General features: G+C 36.1%; 1 pseudogene; it reads left to right on the top strand.

Moving 5' to 3' along the window:
• Positions 1-1,005: 1,005 nt before the first annotated feature.
• LOC149204516 (protein ENHANCED DISEASE RESISTANCE 2-like) lies at positions 1,006-2,373 on the top strand (annotated as a pseudogene).
• Positions 2,374-12,814: the final 10,441 nt, after the last annotated feature.

A 12,814-nucleotide genomic window follows, 5' to 3' on the forward strand; every position in this document is an offset into this window, starting at 1 on the left:
AACTAACTAGGGGCTTGAGCTTCCAGGCTAAATATTTAGCTAGAAGATAAGTCTTCACCCTGCATTAACCTCCCTTCTCCTAATATCGTTCCCCCATCATTAACCTCTTTTCCCTTCTCCTAATATTTTCCCCCATCATTAACCTCTTCTCCCTCCTCTAGTGTTCCCCTATCCGTTATTGATAAGGCTTGCGAACCCCCTCCTTTCACCCAATCACCTGTCTCAATCCCCTCTTCCCTCGACATTCATGTTGTTGATAACAATCATTAGAATTTTGTTAATAATTATAATTATAATAATTATTATCATTATTATTGTTATAATATTATTATTTTTATTATTAAAGTTATTAATTACGCCAAAGGCATTCTCTCTATGGAATTTGATGTGCAGATATTGTTCATTGCAGCGAATGGGTGAGCTTACATTTCATCCTCCTTCATCCTATTACAATATGACACATGGACCAATGTCTTGCCCTCATGTGACTGACATCATTGGGCTTGTACGCAATTCTCATCCGGCGTGGACACCTGCTTTGATAAAATTGGCTCTCAACACATGTGTTGTGCAATTACACATTCACGACAACAACCTCTTCACTAGCCTATTCACCAAGAGTGATCTTTCTCCTTTCGCCTTGTCCGAATACGCCTTTCTTTATGTGAGTGCACACACTCGGTCTAGCCAAGAGAATAGAATAGAACAGTGTAAATGATAACAACCACCTGGTTTTCCCTTTGTGGCTACAAAATGTGTGAATTGATTTATTGAATCAAAGGCTTTGATCTTTCTCCCCGTGTTTCAAACTTGCAACGTGATTCAGTTCGCTGCTCGACATGAACACCCCCTTCAAAAGGATATTTTAGATTGACGCGATTTATTTTGCTTCTCTTCGCTAAATGCCCCTGTTATTTCAAAGAATCCAGATGCCTTTTCCGCCGTGGTGATTAGGAGACATACTAGAATTTTTCTCTCATATTTTATGCAATGGGGGATTGCACCATGGAAGGATGGTTGCACACAATACATCCCAAGTGCTTGAGATTGCATTCTTATAGAAAGAAGTATTTTATGTTGCACGGGAATACTCTCATATGCTTCAAGTCCTCACCCAAAGACAACAAAAAGGAACCTGTAGAAACAGTGCATATCAACCCATGCATACGAGTTGCAGACAACGAAAGAGAGAACGTTCACAGAAAAGTCCTATTTGTTTTCACTTTATATGATTCCTCTAATCATGATGATAACCTTAAGTTGGGAGCAGGGAGTTCAGAAAAGGCTGCCAGGTGGATGCATTTTTTAAAAGAAGTTGCTTTACAGGCCCAACCCTGTCAAGAAGACGAGATTTTAATTTATTCTAAGAACAAGAGGCTCTCTTCTAGGTCTAGTACCAAAAAGGAGTCTGCCCTCCTCAGAACAACTGTTGATTTGTCATATTGTACAAGATGGTTGTCTATAATGTAGCCAATTACTGTTGTTGTTGCACCTTCACCGTGGATAATTTTTGGTCGTGAGAATGGATTTCGATTATTTGAAGAGGCAAGAGATGGAGAATTTAAAAGCAAGTGTTGGGGTGATCATGGAGTAGTGATGGTAGTTGGTGTTGTGGATGCAACCTGTGAATCAATATTTGATACTATAATGACTCTTGGGCCCTCAAGTTATTGAGAACTTGGATAGTCACACAGACATTGTTCACAAACAATTCCATAGTAACTAGATTCCTTGTACAAGGGATTGACACCAAGAGATTTGTTGCTACTTCGTTACTGGAGAAGAGAGTACGATGCCTCCAATGAGATACTTTATCATTATGTGGAGCATAGGAAGTGTCCACCATTGCATGGATTTGTGCATGCCTGCATAAAAATGTGAGGATATGTAATATCACCATTGACTCGTCCCCAACAACATGCATCTACAGTGGTGAAACACATGCTAGTTTTAGATTGGAAATATTGGAAATCTTATTTACTATCTTCCTATGAAAGGAATATAGCTCTTAAAATGCTTGGGTGCATTACAGCCATGAGGGATATGTTCAAGGCCAAACTAGTACATTATCCATGTTCTGAGTTATCATCGTGTGAGCTAATTAATGAAAATGCAACAATGCAAATGGATGGAAGACATGTAAAAGAGGGCACAAGTCCAATGACAGAAGAAGAACAAAGCTTTGATGTTACATTGCAAGTGCATGATAGTTTCCTTCAAGCAAATGATTCAGCTAGCTCATTCCTTCAATTTAGTGATGCAATGGATGAATTCATTGATGTACCAGAAGACTCAAACCATGGATCATCCACACTATATTTGGATCAGTTCTTAGAACAATTTATTTCTTTGATAATCACAAAATCCCTATAAGCGACTCATTCATCGGTTTACCTGCAAGCGCCGACTCATTCACCGGTTTACTTGCAAGCACCTTTGCAATGGGCACGGGTCATGTGAATCCCAATGTTGCCTTGGATCCTAGTTTCATCTACGATCTTGGAATGGACAATTACGTTATTTTTATGTGTAGCCTTAATTACACAGCAAAGAAAAATCATATTCTAACAAGGAATGCAACATGTTGCCCCAAATTACGCTTTGCACTGGAGATCTCAACTATCCATCATTCTATGTTGTGTTTAAGTTGCGTAGTTTGGTTTGTATGACGAGGAGAACCGTAACGAACGTTGGAGGAGCACCATGTGTATATGAAATGGTAGTTGAGAGCCATGGAAACACAAATATAACTGTGGAACCGATGACACTCACGTTCAAAAAAAAAAAAATGAAAAGGCGACTTATAGAGTGAGATTTGAAAGCAAAATAAAAACTAACAACAAATCTAAAGGACGACAAGAATTCAGTGAAATATTGTAGAAATGCATGAAAGGTGGAATTTTATTCATTGCCAATCAGGTGGCCATAGCCTTCGACGTTCCTTTTCAACTTTAGGTGAAAATGCTAGTAATAATGATGATTTGGATTTTAGGAATAATAATAGTAATTTTAATATTAATAATAATAATTTTAATATTAATAATAATATCAATAATAGTTTTTATTCCAGTAATATTAATAATGATCATATTAATAATGTCAAATTTAATATTAAAGATTTTATTAATAATATTAATAATAATAATAATAATGACGTTGTTTACAATTTTAGTAATAATATTAGGGAGATTGATTTTAATAATAACAAAGGCAAGAATAAAAATATTAATAATAATTATAATTATGATAACAATTCTTTTTCCCCTCTTCTAATAAGAGGGCGATTAATCTGTCTAGATTTTCCAATGTATCGTATTCTAGAAAAAGGGCTAAACTTTTCCCTTGCCCCTAAAAAGATACATGTTTAGGAGATTATTTGTAACATTGAATTTGGCTTTAAGGGACTGTGTAGTTGTTCTTATGAAGGTGAAACCCCCTAAGAGCAATATTAGCAAGTCAGAATTTGTATCCCTTAAAGCTTTGAAAAATAACCTTGTCATTGTTATTCTTAAATCTGATAAGGGTGGAGTGGTAGCTATCATGAATAGGGATGATTATAGAAGAAAAATGATGGATCATCTATGTAATAGCAGTAGTTACAAGAAGCTTAGTAAGAACCCCTAAAAAAAAATTCGAAAATTATTGCTATTGTTATTAAATCTAATAACTTTTTTAGCTCCATAAGCCATAAGTTGATTCAAAGCAACCCTATTACTCCTAAGATATGTGGGCTCCCCAAGATTCATAAAGAAGGGGCTCTCCTTAGACCCATTGTCAATACAATTTGTGGGCCTACTTATCTTCTAACTAAATATGTAGTCTGGAAGCTCAAGCCCCTAGTTCGTCGTACTGATTCATTTGTTAAGGACTCCTCCTCCTTCCTTAAGGAGTTAAATGATGTAAAGTTTAAACCAAGTGATATTATGGTCAGTTTTGATGTGGTTTCACTTTACACTGATATCCCTATTAATGAGGTTGTTGAGGTAATAAATCACATCATTGATCCTTATACAGCCAAGCTCGTTGAGATTTGTCTTACCTCAACTTTTTTCAGCTTCGAGGGTGAATTCTATGAACAAACTTGTGGTGTTGGCATGGGTTCTTTGTTATCTCCCATAGTAGCTAACATGTTCATCGAAGGTTTTGAATCTAAGGCTTTGGCTTCAACCCAATTATGGTCAAATTTGTGGAAAGGTTTGTGGATGATACCTTCATCTTGTGGCCTCATGTTTGTGATAAATTGAATATGTTTTTCAAACATCTTAACAACCAATCCAGATCAATCAAGTTCACCATGGAGCTTGAGGTTAATGGTAGCCTGCCCTTCCTTGATGTTCTGATCTCTAAGAAAGAGGTTGGTTATTTCTCCTACCAGGTCTTTCTTAAGAAGACTTACACTAAACAATATCTTCATGTTTATTCCCATCACTTCCTTGCTCAGAAGATGGGAGTTCTCAGTACATTAGCTACTCATGCTTTAAGGGTTTCTGATGAAAGTCACTGGAGAATGAGAAAACCATCTCCTTAATGTTTTTGAAATGAATGGCTATAATAAATACCAAGGTATTAAAGCCTTTTTAAAAGCAAGCAAAGGTCCAAAAGTAAGGAAAGATCCAGAAGAATTAGTTTCTAGCATTCAACTTCCCTTTATCTAAGGGACTACTGATAAGATTGCTTGGATCCTTGGGAAGCACAATATTTCATCTACCTTTAGACCCATGAACACCATTTGTAGCTCCCTAAGATCCTTCAAAGACCTTGTAGAACCTGGAAACATGAAAGGTGTTTATTTGGTCCCATGTTCATGTGGGACCCCCTACATTGGAGAAAAGGGTCGTTCCATAAGTCAAAGGATTCAAGAGCATGCAACTGACATTAAACATAGTAGGGATCACTCCTTAGCTCTAGTCGAGCATGTTGAGAAGACAAAACACCATATTTATATTGTGGATTCCCATATCATTGCCAGGGTTGATCATTTTCATCACCGGAAATTAAGGGAGGCTATCGAAATTGAAAAAAGGCCTAATATGCTAAATAGGGATGATGGTTTTAAGATTAGTAGTTGTTGGATCATGTATCTTTATTCCTAGGTTTAGTCCTTCTTCTTTTTTGTCTCCTCTCTTGGGAAATTCCTTTTCTTCTTTTTCTTTCTCTTTTTATCCATAATTTATTAATTTATTTAATCCCAATCTAGTGTTTGTTTTTAAATTTTGCTGTAAGAAATTTATTTTTATTCATTTGTATTTTTTATTTTAAAAATTTTTTTGGTTTAGTCTTTCCATTATAAATTGATTTTCCTTCCAAAAAAATATTTTGTATATTCAATCCATCTTGATTTATTTAATTTTTATTCATTTCTCTAGATTATTATCTTTATAATTTTTGTTTTCATCTCTCATTTATTTATGCTTAAATTATTTCCTTTTAAATTAAAAATATTTTATTATATTTTGTCCCTAACTTGAGATTATCTTAATCATATTGTAATATTTTACTTCCTTTTCTTTTGATTCCACTAGTGTGTGTGTGTGTGTGTTAGTGATTATTTTATTATAGCAATTTATGCTTGCTTATTCTAATCAGAATTCTTCTCTTTTTTAAATTTTCATCGACTTCTTTTTTTGTTTTATTTTTATTTTTTGACTTTAATTATTATTAGTTTTAATGTTTATATTAACATTATAATATTTAGTTTATTTCCCTTTTTTCTAATTTCAATTTGTCTTATATATATTTTTTATAAAATTTATTTAATCTATAACTTTTAGTTGTGGATTTAGCCATTGCATCTCTACTATATAATTTTTCTAATGGATCAAACTATCCATCTTGGGTTTAGCCATACATCCCTATTATATAATTTTTCTAATGGATCAGACTATCCATCTTTGTCTTGATGATGAACCGAAGTAAGTGGTTCGAAAAACGTCAACCTCAATAAACCTATGTGATTTATCCAGGAAAGTCTTTAAAGAAAAATATATATGTGTGTGCATGTATGTACGCATGCATAGACGTGTTCATACATATGTGTATATACGCACACGCACACATACATGACTGTGTGTGAGAGCGCGCTTGACCAATACGAGTGCCAATATAATAAAATTAGAATAAATAAACTTTTATAACATTCGACATCACGTTTGAACATGATTTCCAAAAACTTTTATTTTTATATTACAAAACCAAACAATTTGATGTAATCCTATTTAATACAATTTGCCTATATATATATGTATATATATATATATATATATATATATATATATATAGATAGAGAGAGAGAGAGAGAGAGAGAGAGAGAAATATATATATATATATAATAAATGTACAATTTTAAAAATACAGTCCATACACGCTAGAGTTTTGTTTAATTTTAAACTAGTAATTGCCCCAAAATGTGTAAAGGTACACCAAAGGAATGGAATCTTGGAAGATCATCTTGCCATGAATAGAGCCTACCAAATAGTTTAAATAAATTAAGAAATAATCAGCACAATGATATACCAGTTACACCGAAGTTTCACATGACATTCTGGTTCATTTTCTTTCACTATTTCAAACATAGAACTTATACAGAAAAATAATATCTCCATAATCGACCTTGAAAGCCTATATTATGCGTGCATTTTGCCACTTGAACTGAAAAGTAAACAAGGTGCAAAATCCTATGTCAATTTTTACCACTCCTTGCAGATCCTTCCTTTAGTGAGCACTTGGGAATGGGTGGCATGGGATTGAGATGTTTGGTTTTATACCTCATTCTTATCATTAATGTCCATACGATTTATGAGGTGAATATACATGCACATGCACTAGAAAATCACACAACATCTCCCTGTCCAAGTTCCACTAGATTTAGTGCAGGAGTGCCTTAGAAGAAACTACATGGGATTCTTTGTGAAGGAATTTGAAAAGGAAATAGAAACCCTAAATTTCATGGTCAAGTATATCGCATTGGGGAAGGGAGTTATTGCGCTATCGAGCTAAGATGAATTCATTCAACTAATTGTGTTTTGCAGTGACAGACATATAATTTATCATATTTTTCTTATATTTTTTCTTCATTTTCAGGAACTTGATGCAATTGTAGGATACATGGCCATCACAACAAAACGATCCAAGAAATTATATTTTACACAACCTTTTTTCGACTCAAGTCTAATGGCGGTAGTCTATCTGAAAGATGAAAATTTCATTTCTTCGTTCTGCCTTGATTTTTATGAAGTCTTTCACCACTAAGTTATGGTTTCTAATAGTCACATTCTTCATGTCCTCAGTGGTCTTTATTTTGAAGAGCCAAAAGAATCCAGCCATCCGAGGGAACGTAGCTAGCAGCCAATTTGTAAAAAAAATAATGTAAGAAACAACTTTAAGCATTCTCTATTTATGTGCCCTAATAGTTTAAACATACAATTACATAACTGCTTCATGTAACGCCCCAAAATGCTATTAATATCTGAACTAGAATAATTGAATAACTTTCATGAGCTTAAAAAGATGAACACGGTTATGTCTGCACAATAAAGGATGGACAGTTATTTTTCCTTCTTAAGTAGACCTGCTCTTCGCTCGGAGAAGGTGGCTTGCTTGCTCGTTGGATTTTCTATCCTTCTAATCTCTATTTTTCATCTTCCCATCACTGCAATACAGTTGTTTGAGGTATTGTGAATATAGTTCCACAACCATATATACATAGATGATTTTTAAAAGCTATCGTTATTAGGCATCTGAAATTTTTAGCAAGTAGAGAAGGTGGCTTGCTTTCTCGTTGTATTTTCTATCCTTTTGATCTCTATTTTCCCTCTTCCCACCATTGCAACACAGTTGTTTGAGGTATTGTGAATATACTTCCATGACGATATATACATAGGTGGTTTTTAAAAGTTGTCATTATTAGGCATTGAAATTTTTAGCAAGTAGATAATAATATCACTCGAATCCATGTCAAAAAATAAAATCTAATCGTTGTCCTTTAAGCATCTAATTTTTTTAGCAATTAGATAATAATATCACTCGGCTCCATGTCAAAAATCAAAATCTAATAATTATCCTTTTACATTTCATAAAAAATTGTTGGATGAAGGAAGACAAAAACAAGTCTCCTTGATGGGCTAAATCTACCCAGCCAAACCCATCATAGGAAATTCAAAACACTTTGGGAGAAGGTTAAATCTGTGTTATAATTTCTAGGGTTTGGGAGAATAACTATGTGTAGACTTTATGGTTTAGAATGATAAAAAAATTATGGAGTTTTTATGGTTTAGAAGGATAATATGTGCTGGCGTTTTGGTTTATGAACTACATGGGTTTCTACCCTCTACTATTCAGGTGACTTGCCACCATAATAATCTTTTGTTCCACAATAAACACTTCCATACCAAGACATTATAAATACAAATAAATATTAAAAACACCTTCAAATTCTTCGCAACAATTTTTGAAAGAGAATATACAAATCCTAACCTACATTATTGATTAATCAATTCATTGATTCTTGAGCTCCTCGACTTTTCTTCTGATCTCCTTCCTTGCAGATTGGCTTCCGAACATGCACTCATACCTTAAGGGTATTGACATTAACTAGAAAGTTTCACTAGGGGAGAGCCTTCTATTGTTGTGTAGGGACCAATACTAGTTATAGTACTGGTCCCACACATCCATCAAACAAGATTCATAAATCATCAAAAATATGCACATAATTAGTTTATATTAAGTTATATAATTTAGTCCAAAATGGGCCCACATATCGATTGGGCTAAATAGTGTCAAATACCAAACCTTAACATCATATGTTGACAAGACATAATGTCCCAAATATCTCCAACTCTGGATTACCAAATAAGTCAAAATGCGCTACAAAACATTCCATTGAATTCTATTCATGAGTACACATATCCCATCAAACAGTCCCCTACAGATTTCCACCAGAGAAACACATCCCATTGCTCAGTAATACCTACACAAGAATAGGTGAAATGTGTGTCAGCCATATGTACATGTGTTTTTAACCATTCAACCTATTAAAGACAATAAATGACAACATTCAATTCAGGAATTAGTTCATAGGATGCAATAAATGACACCAACCCTTTAAATTCAAGTACTAAACACACCAGCCTTTTCAATTCAAGAATTAAAAACAGGAAATCACATGGATCAACCATAAAAAATTATCAACCATTTGATCATGTACAAATCAATCCAGGCCACACATTTGAGTTTTGGAGATGGAAATACATGCCAATCTTCCCTAAGAATTAAATTCTATGTGAAAAAACTATAAAGCATCAACTCTTACTCTTTTTCATTTCAAACATTCATTCTACTCATTAGCTATTGGAGACATGCAATCAAAGTGTTCAGACATTGTTACATTCGTTCTATTTAGAAGTTGTTGGAAACATACAAACTGAGTGTGTGCACACTGTTACATTCATTCTATTCATCAGCTACTAGAGACATACATATAGAGTGTGTGCACAGTGTTACATTCATTCTATTCATCAGTTGATGGAGACATACAGGTATGTTTTTGTTGAATAATGTTACCATTTTTGTTGAATAATGAATAATGTTATTTTTGTTGAGAAACAAGGGTAAATTAAAGCCATTACAGCCAATATCACTTGTTCAATAGATCACAATATCGAGCAGAATTTCTATATGAATAACATACCCATTGATTTAGAAATCAATTTCATTGTCACTATAACCTCAAATCTGATCCCTGCAACTCAATATCAGATTACTATAATAGCAAAGAATATCCTTTCAAAGAGCAAATTCTGATGTCAAGTAGATTCATTGTCTAGTTAGAGAAGCATTTCTAAATGAATAACAAACCCACTAGTTTATAAATTCTCTTTTCCAGTCTCAAGGAGGTCCCCTAGGTGTTGTACGCTGCCAACAAACCCATAAATATGTTTAGAATCAAAGTTGATTGGCACACAGAAAACTCAGTGTGAGTTGTTGCCCCTAAGTAGTCAAAAGCAAGGATAATTTCTTACCTATATTAATGCTCGTTGAGATCAGATGCCTCCAACAGTATAACAATGAGTGAATAATGACAAAACTGAAAAGATATGTGCCTGAGGTGAATATGAAATAAAAATAAGTATCAATCAAACCAAACATTGCAACACATCTAACAACAATTAGTAGAGTGAGTTAGGGTGGTGATATCACGTAGATTCGTTTCAATCGATTCTTCCTCGACATGACATGATGAGGATAAAAGCACGAAATCTTATTAGACTCAGTGGTCTGACAAACAATTTCTCAATAATGCAAGTAATTTATTAATATATGATCCAAGTGGATGTTGGTGGCCACCCACCTATCCCACTTGGACCCCCACAATTGTCTCTTTCGGCTTTTTAGTTTCCTTAATTGTAGCATAGATTATTATTTTTAGTAGTTTTTCAGGTCCTAAACTTCCGGAGTCGTTTTGAGGCCCTAAACGACGTTTTTTTGGAAATATGGGAGCAACATGGGTCCATGGACCGATGTTTCTCTTCCCAAAGTTGTATTCCTCGAATAGATTTTTCTAAGGAGCTATTGTGTGCATCAAACAGAGATCATATGCCAAAGTTACGACCCCAGGAAGTTGATGTACCAATTTACCCAAAATGGGGCCCATAGTTTGGTATTTCATCTCCTAGGGTTATGTTTTTGGATGTTTAAGGTTTTCCATTGTTTCTCAACAATAAATAGGCCTTCGAGCCTCATTATAACACATTTCAGAGGCATGTAGCCGCCACGTCTCTTCTCAGAGATAAGCTACCATCGCCCTAGCTAGTTTATTTCCATTTCTGTTTGTAAGCATATTTCAGTATTTTACAGTAATGAAATGAAGTATTATTTCTACTGCATCTCTATATGTATGGTTATATCTATAATTTGTTGCGTTCTTGTTTAAATCCGGATCAGTGGTATTAGAGCGGTATGCTTTTTCTCTGTTTTTCTTTGCATGCCCCCAACGAGGTTGGGATATAAGGAGTTAGGGCTTGAACTGGTTGAACCTTGGCAAGTCCAGCCTCACAAATCCCGACGGCCTCCCATGGCGGATGAAAAGAAAGATGAGGGGGCAGGAGATCCTATCAAAATCTTGCTCGAAGAAGCCCTCGAGCGACAAGGGAACGCAATGATGGACAACTTTTTCAGATCCTTCAGCGGCTACCCAGAGGCGATGCATCGGCTTCCAACAGCTACTATGGAAACGTCACACCCTTTAAGGTATAATTTAACTTTGAAATGCCCATATTCGAGGGTCAGATAGACGCAGATGTCATAGATAAATGGTTAAATCTGCTAGAGGGTTATTTTTTGTTCATGATTTTTCCAGCCAGGAAAACATTATTTTTTCTCTTCTCAAAGTAGCCCCCCACATCAAGGATTCTGCGAGCATAAGGATGAAAGTACGGGCTCACTATTTTCAGCCGCACCCACTTGGAATTCCTTCGGGGATGCCATCAAGGAGCAGTGCTACCCCTGTCAAAAGCTATGAGGACAAATACATAAAGTGGACCACGCTGCGGTAGGGAAGGGACCAAGATGTGTCGGAGTTCACAAACATTTTTCATACCCTTCACACACAGTTGGGTATCAAGGACTCTGAGCTGCATTTGGTACTCAAATACCATGGCTGCCTACACAGGTACATCTAGGATGAGATGGAGTTCATGAACATCTCCTCACTCGGCATGGCATACCGATATGCTGTCAAAATCAAGCAAAAGTTTAAACAAAAGAAGCGAGACTTTGGATCTGTGATTCTGAAGCAAGGGAAAGGCTTCCCCAAATCGCAGAACTAAGGACAAAGCCAAGACGGGGAAACCCAAGACAACCCATCGAAGCCACAAGAAAAGAACAACACCATGAAGTCGAAGAAGGACACACGAAAGTGGTGTGAGTTCCATAAGAGCCCCACTCACAACACAAGTGAGTGTCAGACCAAGCAATCATTGGTGGCCGAGTTGAAGGCTTCAGAATCAAATGCATGTTCTGACCTTGAGTCAGAACCTGACAAGGGGAATGGCAAAGGGAAGCAGATCATTGATGTGGAGCCCAACGCCACTATTGCCACCACCAAGATCCAGAAGAATGAACTCGAAGATCCAAAGGAGGGGGAGCGTCTTTTCCACTCACAAATGTGGGTGAATGGTTTGCCGCTACAATTCATTGTCGATATTGGCAGCCAAAAGATCATCATTTCAGCAGAGGTCATGAAGCAGTTGGGCCTACCGACTACACCACACCCGCAGCCGTATAGTATCAGGTGGCTTCACCAAGGACGAGATCTCTGAGTCCGCCAGTAGTGTCGCCTTCCCTACAGCATCAAGCCCTTTACATATGAGGTATTGTGTGATGTTTCACCTCTTGATGTTTGTGATGTACTATTAGGCCAACCATACTTATGGAGGCGACATGCTGTGTATGAGTCAAGGTCTTGCGCTATCATTATTTCTTTGGGTAAGTCATTATACAGGATACCGGAGGTAGCGCCACCTACCACCACCTCTTTGATCACTGCTAAGAAAGGCAGCAAGCTCATCTCCCAAACTAGGAAATTCATTTTCTATCTGGTTTGCTCCCAAAGTAAGGGGAAGATCGTTGCCACATCCATGACCCCTGCAAAGGGTTCCTCCATGCAGCAGTAGTGGCAGATGGATACGGCCATGATAGCAGACTGGAACATCTTCTCCTCACCCATAGGGACACCGTTGCACTATCAGGTCAAGCATTCATTCGATCTGACTCCCAGAGCACCTCTACCCAACAGGCTGATATATCACCGCTCCATTCT

This window comes from Pinus tabuliformis, chromosome 1_2 (genome assembly GCF_031772625.1).
Source record: "Pinus tabuliformis cultivar Carrire ecotype Pingquan chromosome 1_2, CPIR1, whole genome shotgun sequence".
NCBI classification, from domain to species: Eukaryota; Viridiplantae; Streptophyta; class Pinopsida; order Pinales; family Pinaceae; genus Pinus; species Pinus tabuliformis.